Source organism: Emydura macquarii, unplaced genomic scaffold, assembly GCF_026122565.2.
Source record: "Emydura macquarii macquarii isolate MOO-44397 ecotype Brisbane River unplaced genomic scaffold, CSIRO-AGI_Emac_v2 contig_2661, whole genome shotgun sequence".
NCBI lineage: Eukaryota > Metazoa > Chordata > Testudines > Chelidae > Emydura > Emydura macquarii.
In genome coordinates, this window is record NW_027132798.1 from 1 (window position 1) to 10458 (window position 10458).

Below are 10458 nucleotides of genomic sequence, written 5' to 3' on the forward strand. Positions count from 1 at the left end.
TGGGTTGACATGCGCAGGCCGGGCTGGCTTCTGTAGCTCACATGGCAGGAGATAAATGGCACACTTTGCACTACCCAGCTCCTTACAAATGTACATGGGACCTGCACGGGAACCACAAGCCACCCCTGCCCAGGGGCTGAAGGCTGGACAATAAAGCGGAGTCTGTTTACTCCTAAAGATGGATAACGAACACAGAAATGCAGACATGGAGAGACATTGGCTGGTGTCTACTGTCTGCAGCCTAGGAACCCCACTGGGATTGCCCAGAGCTATATTAGAAACCCATTTCCATCCTGCCTGGGGCACCTGCCCTGTTTCGGCTCTCGGCTTAGGATGTTGTTGCAGATGATGGTGTGAGAGAGGTGTGGGACATGGCTAGCTGAGGGGGATTTCCAGGGAAGACACTTCCGGCTCACAATTCACGGGTACCCATTGCTTGTTCTTCCTGAGATTTACTGTAAACCTGCCATGCTGTGCTTTGAATTTATTGCCTCCTGTCCTGCCCTCTGTGGCAGAAGAGAACAACTTTTCTCCACCATTTTTTATGGCAGCCTTTCAAGTATCTGAAGACTGCTGTCATGACCCCCGCAATCTCCTCTTTTCCAAACTAAACATACCTATGTCCTTCAGCATTTCCTCATATAACTTGCATTCCATCCCTTTGAGCACCTTTCTTGCTCGCCTCTGGATCCTTGCCAGTTTCTCCACATCCTTTCTATACATTGGTGACTAGATTGGACTTAGTATTCCAGGAGAGGCCTAACCAGCCACAAGTACAGTGGCCCTATCACCTCCCGTGACTTGCATGCTATGCCTCTGCTAATGCAACCCAAAATTGCATTTGCTCTTTTTGCAATAGCGAAGAAATCCATGCCCCAGAGAGACATAGCTGTACACACCAAACCTCGTTCATTCGTAGACAGCATGAGGTAGATGGGAAAATTCTTCCATTCACCTATCTACCACCTCTCAGGGAGAAGGATTGCCTGTAGGAGAACCCCTTCAGTCGGCGTAGGCAGTGTCTACACCGAAGTGCTACAGTGGGGCTGCTGTAGAGTTTTAGGTGTAGAGGAGCCTTCAAGAATATTTTCCAGAAAAGACATGAAGAGAAAGAGAATCCACCACGTCCCTTCACAGTTTTTCCAACCATTAATCACCCTGAGTTAAACATTTGGTCCTTATTTCCAAATGGAATTTTTCTCTCTTCAGCTTCCAGCCAAAGGGTCTTGCTCTGTCTTTCTCCACTTGATTAAAGAGCCTGTTATTCCCCAAAGTATTCTCCTCATGAAAGTACTTTCACAGTCAAGTCTCCTCTTGATTGTGCTTTTGAGAGGATAAATAGAATAAGCTCTTTAAGTCTCTGTCTCTAAGCTATTTTCTCCAGTCCTTGGATCATTTTTGTGGCTCTTTTCTGCACCCTCTGCAATTTTTCAACATCTTTTTTAAAATGTGGACACTAAAACTGGACGCAATATTCCAGTATCATAAAATCATAGAATATTAGAGTTGGAAGGGACCTCAGGAGGTATCTAGTCCAACCTCCAGCTCAAAGAATCTTATTTTTGGCTCTTCTCTGCACCCTCTGAAATATTTCAATATCAATTTCAATATTCAATTTCAAATGTGGACACTAGAACCGGACGCAAAATTCCAGCATCAGTTTCACCACTGCCATGTACAGAGATAAAATCATTCCCCTCCTCCACTCACTACTCCCATTTATACATCCAAGGATAACATTAGCCCCTTTTTCCCACAGCATCACACTAGGAGCTCTTGAAGAGTTGGTTGTCCACTATGACACCTGAATCCTTTTCAGGGTCGCTGGTTTTATTATGCAGCACCGTATTCTGTAGCTCAGGTCTGTATTCCCTGTTCCGAAATGACTGTTTTGTATTTGTCTGTATTAAAATATTTTGTTTCAATGGCCCCAGCTTACCAAACAATCCAGATGTATCTGTCTGCCTGCCCTGTCATCAGCACTTTAACCTCTCTGTCAAACTTTGTGTCATCCACAAGTTTTGCCTGGAATGATATAATATTTTCTGCCAGGTCACTGATGAAAATGTGCAATAGCATCGGGCCTAGAACCGATCCCTGCAGCACCTCACTAGACACACCCCAGTTCACTGACAATGTCCATTTACAACTGCTTTCTGAGATCTGTCCGTTACCCAGTGTTAGTCCATTTAACATGTGTTCTATTGCTAGTGTACAGTGTTAATTTTTTATCTCAATGATTTACCCTACTAAATCAAATGCCTAACACAAACCGAAACCTCTTGTATCTGTGTGGTTCCCTTCATTAAGTAAACTTATACTCTCATTAAAGGATGCAATCAGGTTTATTTGACAAGACCTGTTTTCCTGGCATTAATTATATTCCTATCTTTTGTATCTCTTTCGATCTAATCCCATATCAATTTTTCCATTGTTTGGCCCAGGATTGATGTCACGCTAACCAACCTATAGTTGCCAGCGTCATCTTGCTCGCCCTTCTGCAACATTGGCAATCTATTAGCACTCTTCCAGACATCTGGAATTTCCCCAGTATTTCAAGATATATTAAAAATGTACATAAGCGGGCCGCAGGATCTCCTCAGCCACCTCTTTTACTCGCTGGTACAAGTTTTCCAGGTCTGTTTATTTAAAAAGATTTATTCCCTTCCTTCTTCATTGTTAATGGACTGGAAAGTATTTCATAACATCATGCGGTATTAGTATATCATTCTGCTTTTTCCAAATACAGAACAAAAATATTTACTGAACACATCCACCTTTTCAGCAACATTAACAAGTTTTCTTTCTCCCTCTAGTTATTGGCCCATACCATTGCTAGGAATTCTTTTGTTCTCAATATGCTTAGTAACAACCTTTTTGTTATCCTTAGCGGTGCCACGCATGGATTTTTCCTTAACTTCCCTAATCCATTTTCATAACTTCTGCTTGTTATTTATTTATCCTTTTACCCCTTTCTTCTATACTGTTTTCCTCTTTCACATGCCGCCTTTTTTGTCTCTTCTCTAAACCAAACAGTCCCAGGTTTTTCAGTCTCGCTGCATATGGCAATCTCCCCCATTCTCATAGCATGTCTCTGAAGTCTGCTATATCCTTTAGAGAGACTGGGTGGCCAAATCGGAGAGCAGACACAAAGCTGGCTATTTTCCATCCCACTGTCTTTCTTTTAGCCACTACTGCACATCAGCAGGTCCTTCCATTGAGCTGCTACAAATGAAACCCAGAGCTTTTCTAGCTGTGTTCTCATTGGAATGTTTCCCCTGGTACATCTCTCGGAAAACATTGGGATTTTTCCACTCTAGAATTTTGCAGAGCTTCGAGGGTGAATGGAGAACTCCCTACAGATGGACTTTCTAGCCTGCGTTTCATTCCATTCAAGAACCATGATGGATAACCAGTATCCACGCTGGTGTTTCCTGCTGGAGTCCGTTAGGGCTTCTCACACCACAGCGTGTAGGAATTTGTGAGCCAGGGGACACCGCCATAGATGTAACTGTCATTATAGGGTCAGTTCTTTATAACTCATTTCTCTGAATAATTAAAATGTCCTTTTCCTGTGCACGACGAGCAACTGATCTTCTTGTAGCCACTTCATGACTCATGCGAAATTATGGAAAACAAACACATCATGTCATAGACTTTCATGGAATGTGAAATTGAGTTCAATGGTCTGGTTATAGAAGTATAAGGCTGATCAGTAGTTAGAAGAGATCATTATGTATTGGGTACCTACGTAAGGAGGGCTGAAATGCAAGACCTAGAGGCTCAGGCTTGGAAGATTTTAGTTTAGCTATTTTAGGCCTTAGCCATAAGAAAACGTGACATAGGTAAGTGATCCAAGAATAACTCGAATCCATAAGATTCTGGGCAAACATGTACCAAGAGGTGAAATTGTGAAAAAAATGAACTGGAATATTAATTTTAAATCCCAAAAATGGTTTAGAAACATATTTCTCTACGACATCTGCTAATGAGAATAAAAGGAACTAGACACAACCTCTAGAAATGGGGTACCTCAAGTTTTTGGAGACACCAGACCAATAAGGAGAAAGAGGTTTGACATTTTTGTGCACATTGGGAAGAATGTAGTTAGGGTCACAGATCATAATATAAAAAGACGATGCTGAGATTTGGAAAATTGTGCTTCTGATGGGAAAGGTCAAGCAGGAATCATCCCTCCGTTGATGTTCAATCCATGAAAAACTCATCAGACCCTAACACTACTTAGGAGGAGAGGATATCTGCACCTGTAATTGGTGCGTGAATCAATCTAGGAGCTGTATGAGCTGTGACATTCCTAACTTTCTTGGTAACTTTCATAACATTGATATAAGATATTAGACCTCCTTCCTGTGACTCTCTGTGTTCTTTGCCTTGGCCTTCATGTGTTCCTGTGAGTTCAGGATCTAAAAGAGCAGAGGTAACTTTGTTGAACTTGAGATTGTAGCCAGCAGAGCTGAACCCATAGATGTTGTGATACAACTTCACTAAATTTACCGTAAATAAAAATAAAAGGCTACATGCTTTCCCCTGAGAACAGCCGCCCCTTCTGCATGTAGCGCCTCATTTAACATTTAACATGGTACAATCATGTTCAGCATCGGGAAGCACCATATTAGGAGCCCTTAACTGGCGCTCACACCTGCGTCTCTGACTGTGCGTTTTATAGGCCCCTGTGCGGGATCAAATATTTAATAAGGGGCTCTTCAGTGGAGCCAACAAAGGTCTAACACCATCAAATGCTGGGAGTTGAAGTTAGACAAATGCAGGCTGGAAATAAGCTGCACATTTTTACGAGGGAGGGTAATTAACCACTGGAACAATTGTCCAAAGACTGTGGTAGATTCTGCCATCACGGAGAATTTTAAAATCAAGACCAGATGTTTTTTCTAACAAGTCCGCTCTAGACTTTATTGTGCGGCAGGTGTCTGGCCTGGGCTATACAGCAGGTTGGACTGGATGATCACAATGGTCCCTTCTGGGTGTGGAATCTGTGAATTATAAAAGACCTGGAAGATCAGGGGCAACCGTAGACACAGGGCTATTCAGCGCCCCGGCACCTGGCACATCCTGTGTCACAGCTCATTGCCAACGCAGCCTTGGCTGCTCCCCAGCTAGATGTAGGGACATGGGAAGAGAACAGAACTCGGTTTCCAAGGCGAGAGGGCCCCAGCGATTTCAGTAACGACCTCGCAGCATGTCCAGGATTTTTCTGCCTCTTCCTTGCATCCGTTGAGATGGCCCCAGTACAGAGCACTCTGACCCCAGAGCCCATCATTCACCAGAATTGGCATGGACCACAGAAGTGGCGCAGGCCACGGAGGAAGCATAGGCCATGGAAGAGACACAGGCCAAAAGCCGCAGAACAGACATGGGCCATGGAACAGGCATGGGCCACGGAAGAGGCGCGACCCACGAGGAGGTCCCTGAAAGCGGCTAAGGAAAACACATGCCCATTGTCTGCAGCTTCCCCCACTTGGAAACTTTTTTCTCCCTCTGTATCGGTCCCCACGGAGGTCCCTGCTTGGCAGCATCCTGATGGATCCTGGTGCCTCAGTGATAAACAGGCTCCCCTAAGCAACACCTTCTGTTTTTCTGCCTGTCCAATGACAAGCATCCTAGATTCCTAGATGCCAAGGCCTGACAGGAACGTTAGGGTCAGTTTACCTTGCCCCTTGTAGACACAAGCCAGAGACCTCCCCCCACCATAATTCTCGTTAGAGCTAGAGCAGGTCTCGGAATAAACCAGCCTCTCTCATTTGAAGATTGCTGGGGGTGGAGAATCCACCACAGCCCTCAGCAAACTGGTCTAATGGTGCCCAAATCAGCCAATCAACGGAAAAAGGTGGTATTAGACTACGTCAGGAGGGTGGCAACTATCTACGTGAAAGGGGGCAGAACGAAAGTGTATGTAACAGTGTATAAAAGAGGGTGTCAGAGGGAATACCGGTGTCTGGTCTAGGGGATAACGGAAAATCCCGCCGTTGGGCCGAGACCATTGTAACGCCACCAATATGAAACTGACCCAGAGATACTCTGTAAGTCATTTCTCATTGTGCCGCACGCAATAAACCTAGTTTGGGCGCCTTCGTTACTCAGCTAATCTGTGGTCGTGTCGACTCATTCGATCGTGAGAGCCGTCTCAGTTTCCTGGCTAAGGCTGGGACAGCATCTACACAGGGACACACACACGCAGCCTACACTGATAAACATCGGTGACCAACACACCGAGTACCACATATATTATTATTCATAAGATACTTTTACAGATGTTTTGCAGCTAACTACAACTTATCTATCAAGGTTGCAGAGCTTACTGAATCCAGCCAAGGCTTATCTCCTTCTGCATTCCTAAGAACTTTCCATGATTTGTGCACAGAGTGAAACGGCCTTGCCTTATAAACAAAAAAGCTGCAAAAATGGAGTAACTATAGTCAAGGAACTAAAAATCAGCTTACACTTATAATCACTTAAAATTCTTCTGTAGTTAATAAATGTGTTTATTTTACCTGAGGCAGTGCGTTTGGTTTAAGGTGTGTTGGAGACTCCATTCGAAGTAACGACGCTGGTGCATATCAACTTCTTTCTTAAACTGATAAATGTATGCGCTTGCAGTGTTCAGCGGGCAGCACTGAACATTGCAGACAGAGGATCCTAGGATTCCATCTGGGACTGAGGGGTGTTGACTGTGGTCCTTCTGTTGCATAACCCAAAGAATGACTGGCTAGAAGCACTCACTCACTGAGTTGAGATCTGCTTGCTCGCTGGTGGGTGTGCGTGAACAACTCAGGAGTGGGGGTTCTCACAGCAGAGCAGAATAAGACGGGCTCCAAGAGTGTGGGATTGGGGTGACATAGCAATACACCGGTCCAGATTGCATTAGGGGAATGTCACAGCACTATGGCCTGAACATCCCTCAGTGCTGGGGAGCACACGCTGAGCCAGAGACTCCCTGGCTTGGCGAGGCCCAGCTGACAGGCCAGGAACTTTCAGGTGCAGAACCCAAGCGTCCTGGTCCAGCATTCCAGCCAGGAGGAGGGATTTTCTGTGCCAGCGAGAGAACCTTAATGGCCTGATTTTTATAAAGGGCAGCACACCCCAACCCAAGTCAGGGTCCCTTCTAGGGGCATGGCCTGGGCACCTGCCCGTCATGTCGAAAATCCAAGTCTCTGCCCCCGCTGGCCGGCCATCACCCTCCCGCTCCCATGAGTTATCGGGGAAACAGGTTGACTCCTGCTGCTCTAACACCACCCCCACACCCTCAGCAGCTTCAATCCCACCCCACATTGCTCTAACCCTGCCCCATGCAGCTCTAACCCCACACTCCACAGTGGTGTAGTGGAGCAGGAATGTCATTCCTGCACTGTCCGACTGCCTAACACCATTTGCAGTGGAGGTTAGTTCTGCAGGCACATCACTGCTAGCTGCTTTAGCTGGGACAGGCCCTGCCTGGTCTGTGTCTGTTCCCACCCTCCTCTGTGCCCAGGGCGCAATAGGCAGAGCTGTGTGACAGACGCGCCCATCACCAGCGCTCAGCACTGGCTCGGGGCCTAGCACGTGTCCCCCCCCAGCCAGCTGTGGTGCACAGCGAGAGCGTTTGCCCTCCACTGGGGGCCAGGTCAGCCACAGGGCTCTGATGTCACCCAGGGAATATGGAGAGAGCTCCAGGCATATTCGCTAACTGGGGGTTTGACCCTGCCAACGTGGGCCCAGTGTGCCCACCACTCGCCCTTTGCAGAGCCCTGTGAGCTGCCGGAGCTGGTTAGCAGTGCATGCTGGGCTGGGCAGAGGGTTGCTCTGGAGTGATCACGCCAAGGGACTGGCTGAGAGCACGGTTTGTCACAGCACTGGAGAATGGAGGCCAGTGGCTGGGTGTAGGTGACCTTTGGTCTTTTCCTCGCACTTTGCATGGCTAGGCTCTGGGGCAGAGGCTGGGTTGCCCTGGGCCCACCCACTGCCCCACACTGGGTTCCCTGGGCTGTACACCACAGTCCCACTTGCACAGAGTGCGACTGTCCCCATGGAGCCAGGTCTCACGAGGCTCGTGTGCTGCAGCCATGGCCCCTTGTCCCAGGCAGTGTTATTCCTGTAAAAGAAAAGACTAGCAGGATCCTATTCTGTGGCATCCTATCGAGTGGCATGAACCCTGATTGCTTTCTATGATGAGGTGACTGGCTCTGTGGATGTAGGGAAGGCAGTGGATGTGATATACCTTGACTTTAGCAAAGCTTTTGATACTGTCTCTCACAGTATTCTTATCAACAAGTTAAAGAAGTATGGGTTGGATGAATAGACTATAAAATGGATAGAGAACTGGCTAGAGCATAGGGCTCAACGAGTAGTAATCAATGGCTCCATGTCTAGCTGGCAACCGGTCACAAGCGGAGTTCCCCAGGGGTCGGTCCTGGGGCCGGTTTTGTTCAACATCTTCATTAATGATCTGGAAGATGGGGTAGATTGTACCCTCAGCAAGTTTGCGGATGACACTAAGCGGGAGGGAGTGGTAAATACCCTGGAAGGTAGGGATAGGATACAGAAGGACCTAAACAAACTGGAGAATTGGGCCAAAAGCAATCTAATGAGGTTCAACAAAAAAAGTGCAGAGTCCTGCACTTAGGAAGGAAGAATCCCATGCACAGCTATAGACTGGGGACCGACGAGCTAGGCAGCAGTTCTGCAGAAAAGGACCTGGGGGTAACAGTGGATAAGAAGCTGGATATGAGTCAGCAGTGTGCCCTGGTTGCCAAGGGGGCTAATAGCATATTGGGCTGCATTAGGAGGAGCATTGCCAGCAGGTCGCAGGAAGTGATTATTCTCCTCTTTTCGGCATTGGTGAGGCTCCATTTGGAGTATTGTGTCCAGTTTTGGGCCCCCCACTACAAAAAGGATGTGGACAAGTTGGAGAGAGTCCAGCGGAGGGCAACAAAAATGATTAGGGGGTTGGAGCACAGGACTTATGAGGAGAGGCTAAGGGAACTGGGCTTGTTTAGTCTGCAAAAGAGAAGAATGAGGGGGAATTTGATAGCAGCCTTTAACTACCTGAAATGGGGTTCCAGGGAGGATGGAGCTAGGCTGTTCTCAGTGGGGGCAGATGATAGAACAAGGAACAACGGTCTCAAGTTGCAGTGGGGGAGGTCTGGGTTGGACATTAGGAAAAAGTTTTTCACCAGGAGGGTGGTGAAGCACTGGAATGGGTTACCTAGGGAGTTGGCGGAATCTCCATCTTTAGAGGTTTTTAAGCTGAGGCTTGACAAAGCCCTGGCTGGGATGATATAACTGAGGTTAGTCCTGCTTTGAGCAGGGGGTTGGACTAGATACCTCCTGAGGTCCCTTCCAACTCTATGATTCTATGATTCTATGAGCTAATACGTCACATTTATTGTCAATGTAAGAGTATTAAAAAGCACTCACTTTCACACCCAAGAAGTTCTGCAAGCTGCTGTGATATAATTACCAGTCCTTTTAGACTTTGCTCGAGCCAACCTAGTGGCCAACTAGACTGGGCAGGAGAAGCGAACCAGGCCTCTGTCAGTCGCAAATACGATGCTCAAGATGACAATTGCAGAATGAGACCCAAAGTTTCCATGTTTTACCCCATCTTTTATACTTGCTGGCTCTCATGTCAGTCTATGGGCATGGCTGTGTCATGCTGCCCCTAGGGTCAGTATAGATGTTAATCACCAGCTAATTGCAAGCAGGACTAGTCTCCTATTTCTGTACTTTCTTTGTTCCTAGGGTGGATCCTTCTGTACTTTCGGGTCGTTTATTTGCACTTTAGGGTCATTTGTAGGTATTCTTCGTCCTTCACGGTTCGGTTGGCAGGACCCATCAAGATATTTTTAGGTTCAACAGTACAAGTTTTAGGAAAGAGCTTACTTCAAGATGGAGTTGATTTATGCCCCACTAAACAGTACTGTACCATTATCATAACTGTAAAGGAAACAGTTCTCTCCATGTCTATCTCACTTATACAGAAAAACACAAAGTCTACATCTGATTGGTTTGCACAGCTCTTGGGCGTGGCTCACAGCAATGGTAATTGTTTGTCACCAGCCCCTGGAGCTGAGCTGACAGGCTGGGACCAGGAACCTAACTCGACGTCCCAAGCTCAGGAGGCTGGGACGCAACCTGGGGTGGGGCCCTCCATCCTGCAGGAGTCAGTTGGGCAACTGGGCACGTCTCTCCCTGATTTAGTTCCCCCTGATTCTCCCTGGTTCCTGCTGGTTCCCCCTGATTCAGTTCCGCCACCTTGTATTCTCCAGCCACGTCTCTCCCTGATTCGGTGACTGACCCTCCGTCTCTTCAGAGTCTCACCCTGCAAAACCTGTTCTCCCCCAGCCTTCTGGCTCTGGTTCCGCCACCTTGTGTTCATATGTCAGCCTTCCCAGCGTCCAAGCCACTATGGGTCAGCAACCCAGCCCTTAGCCCGTCCGCCATCCA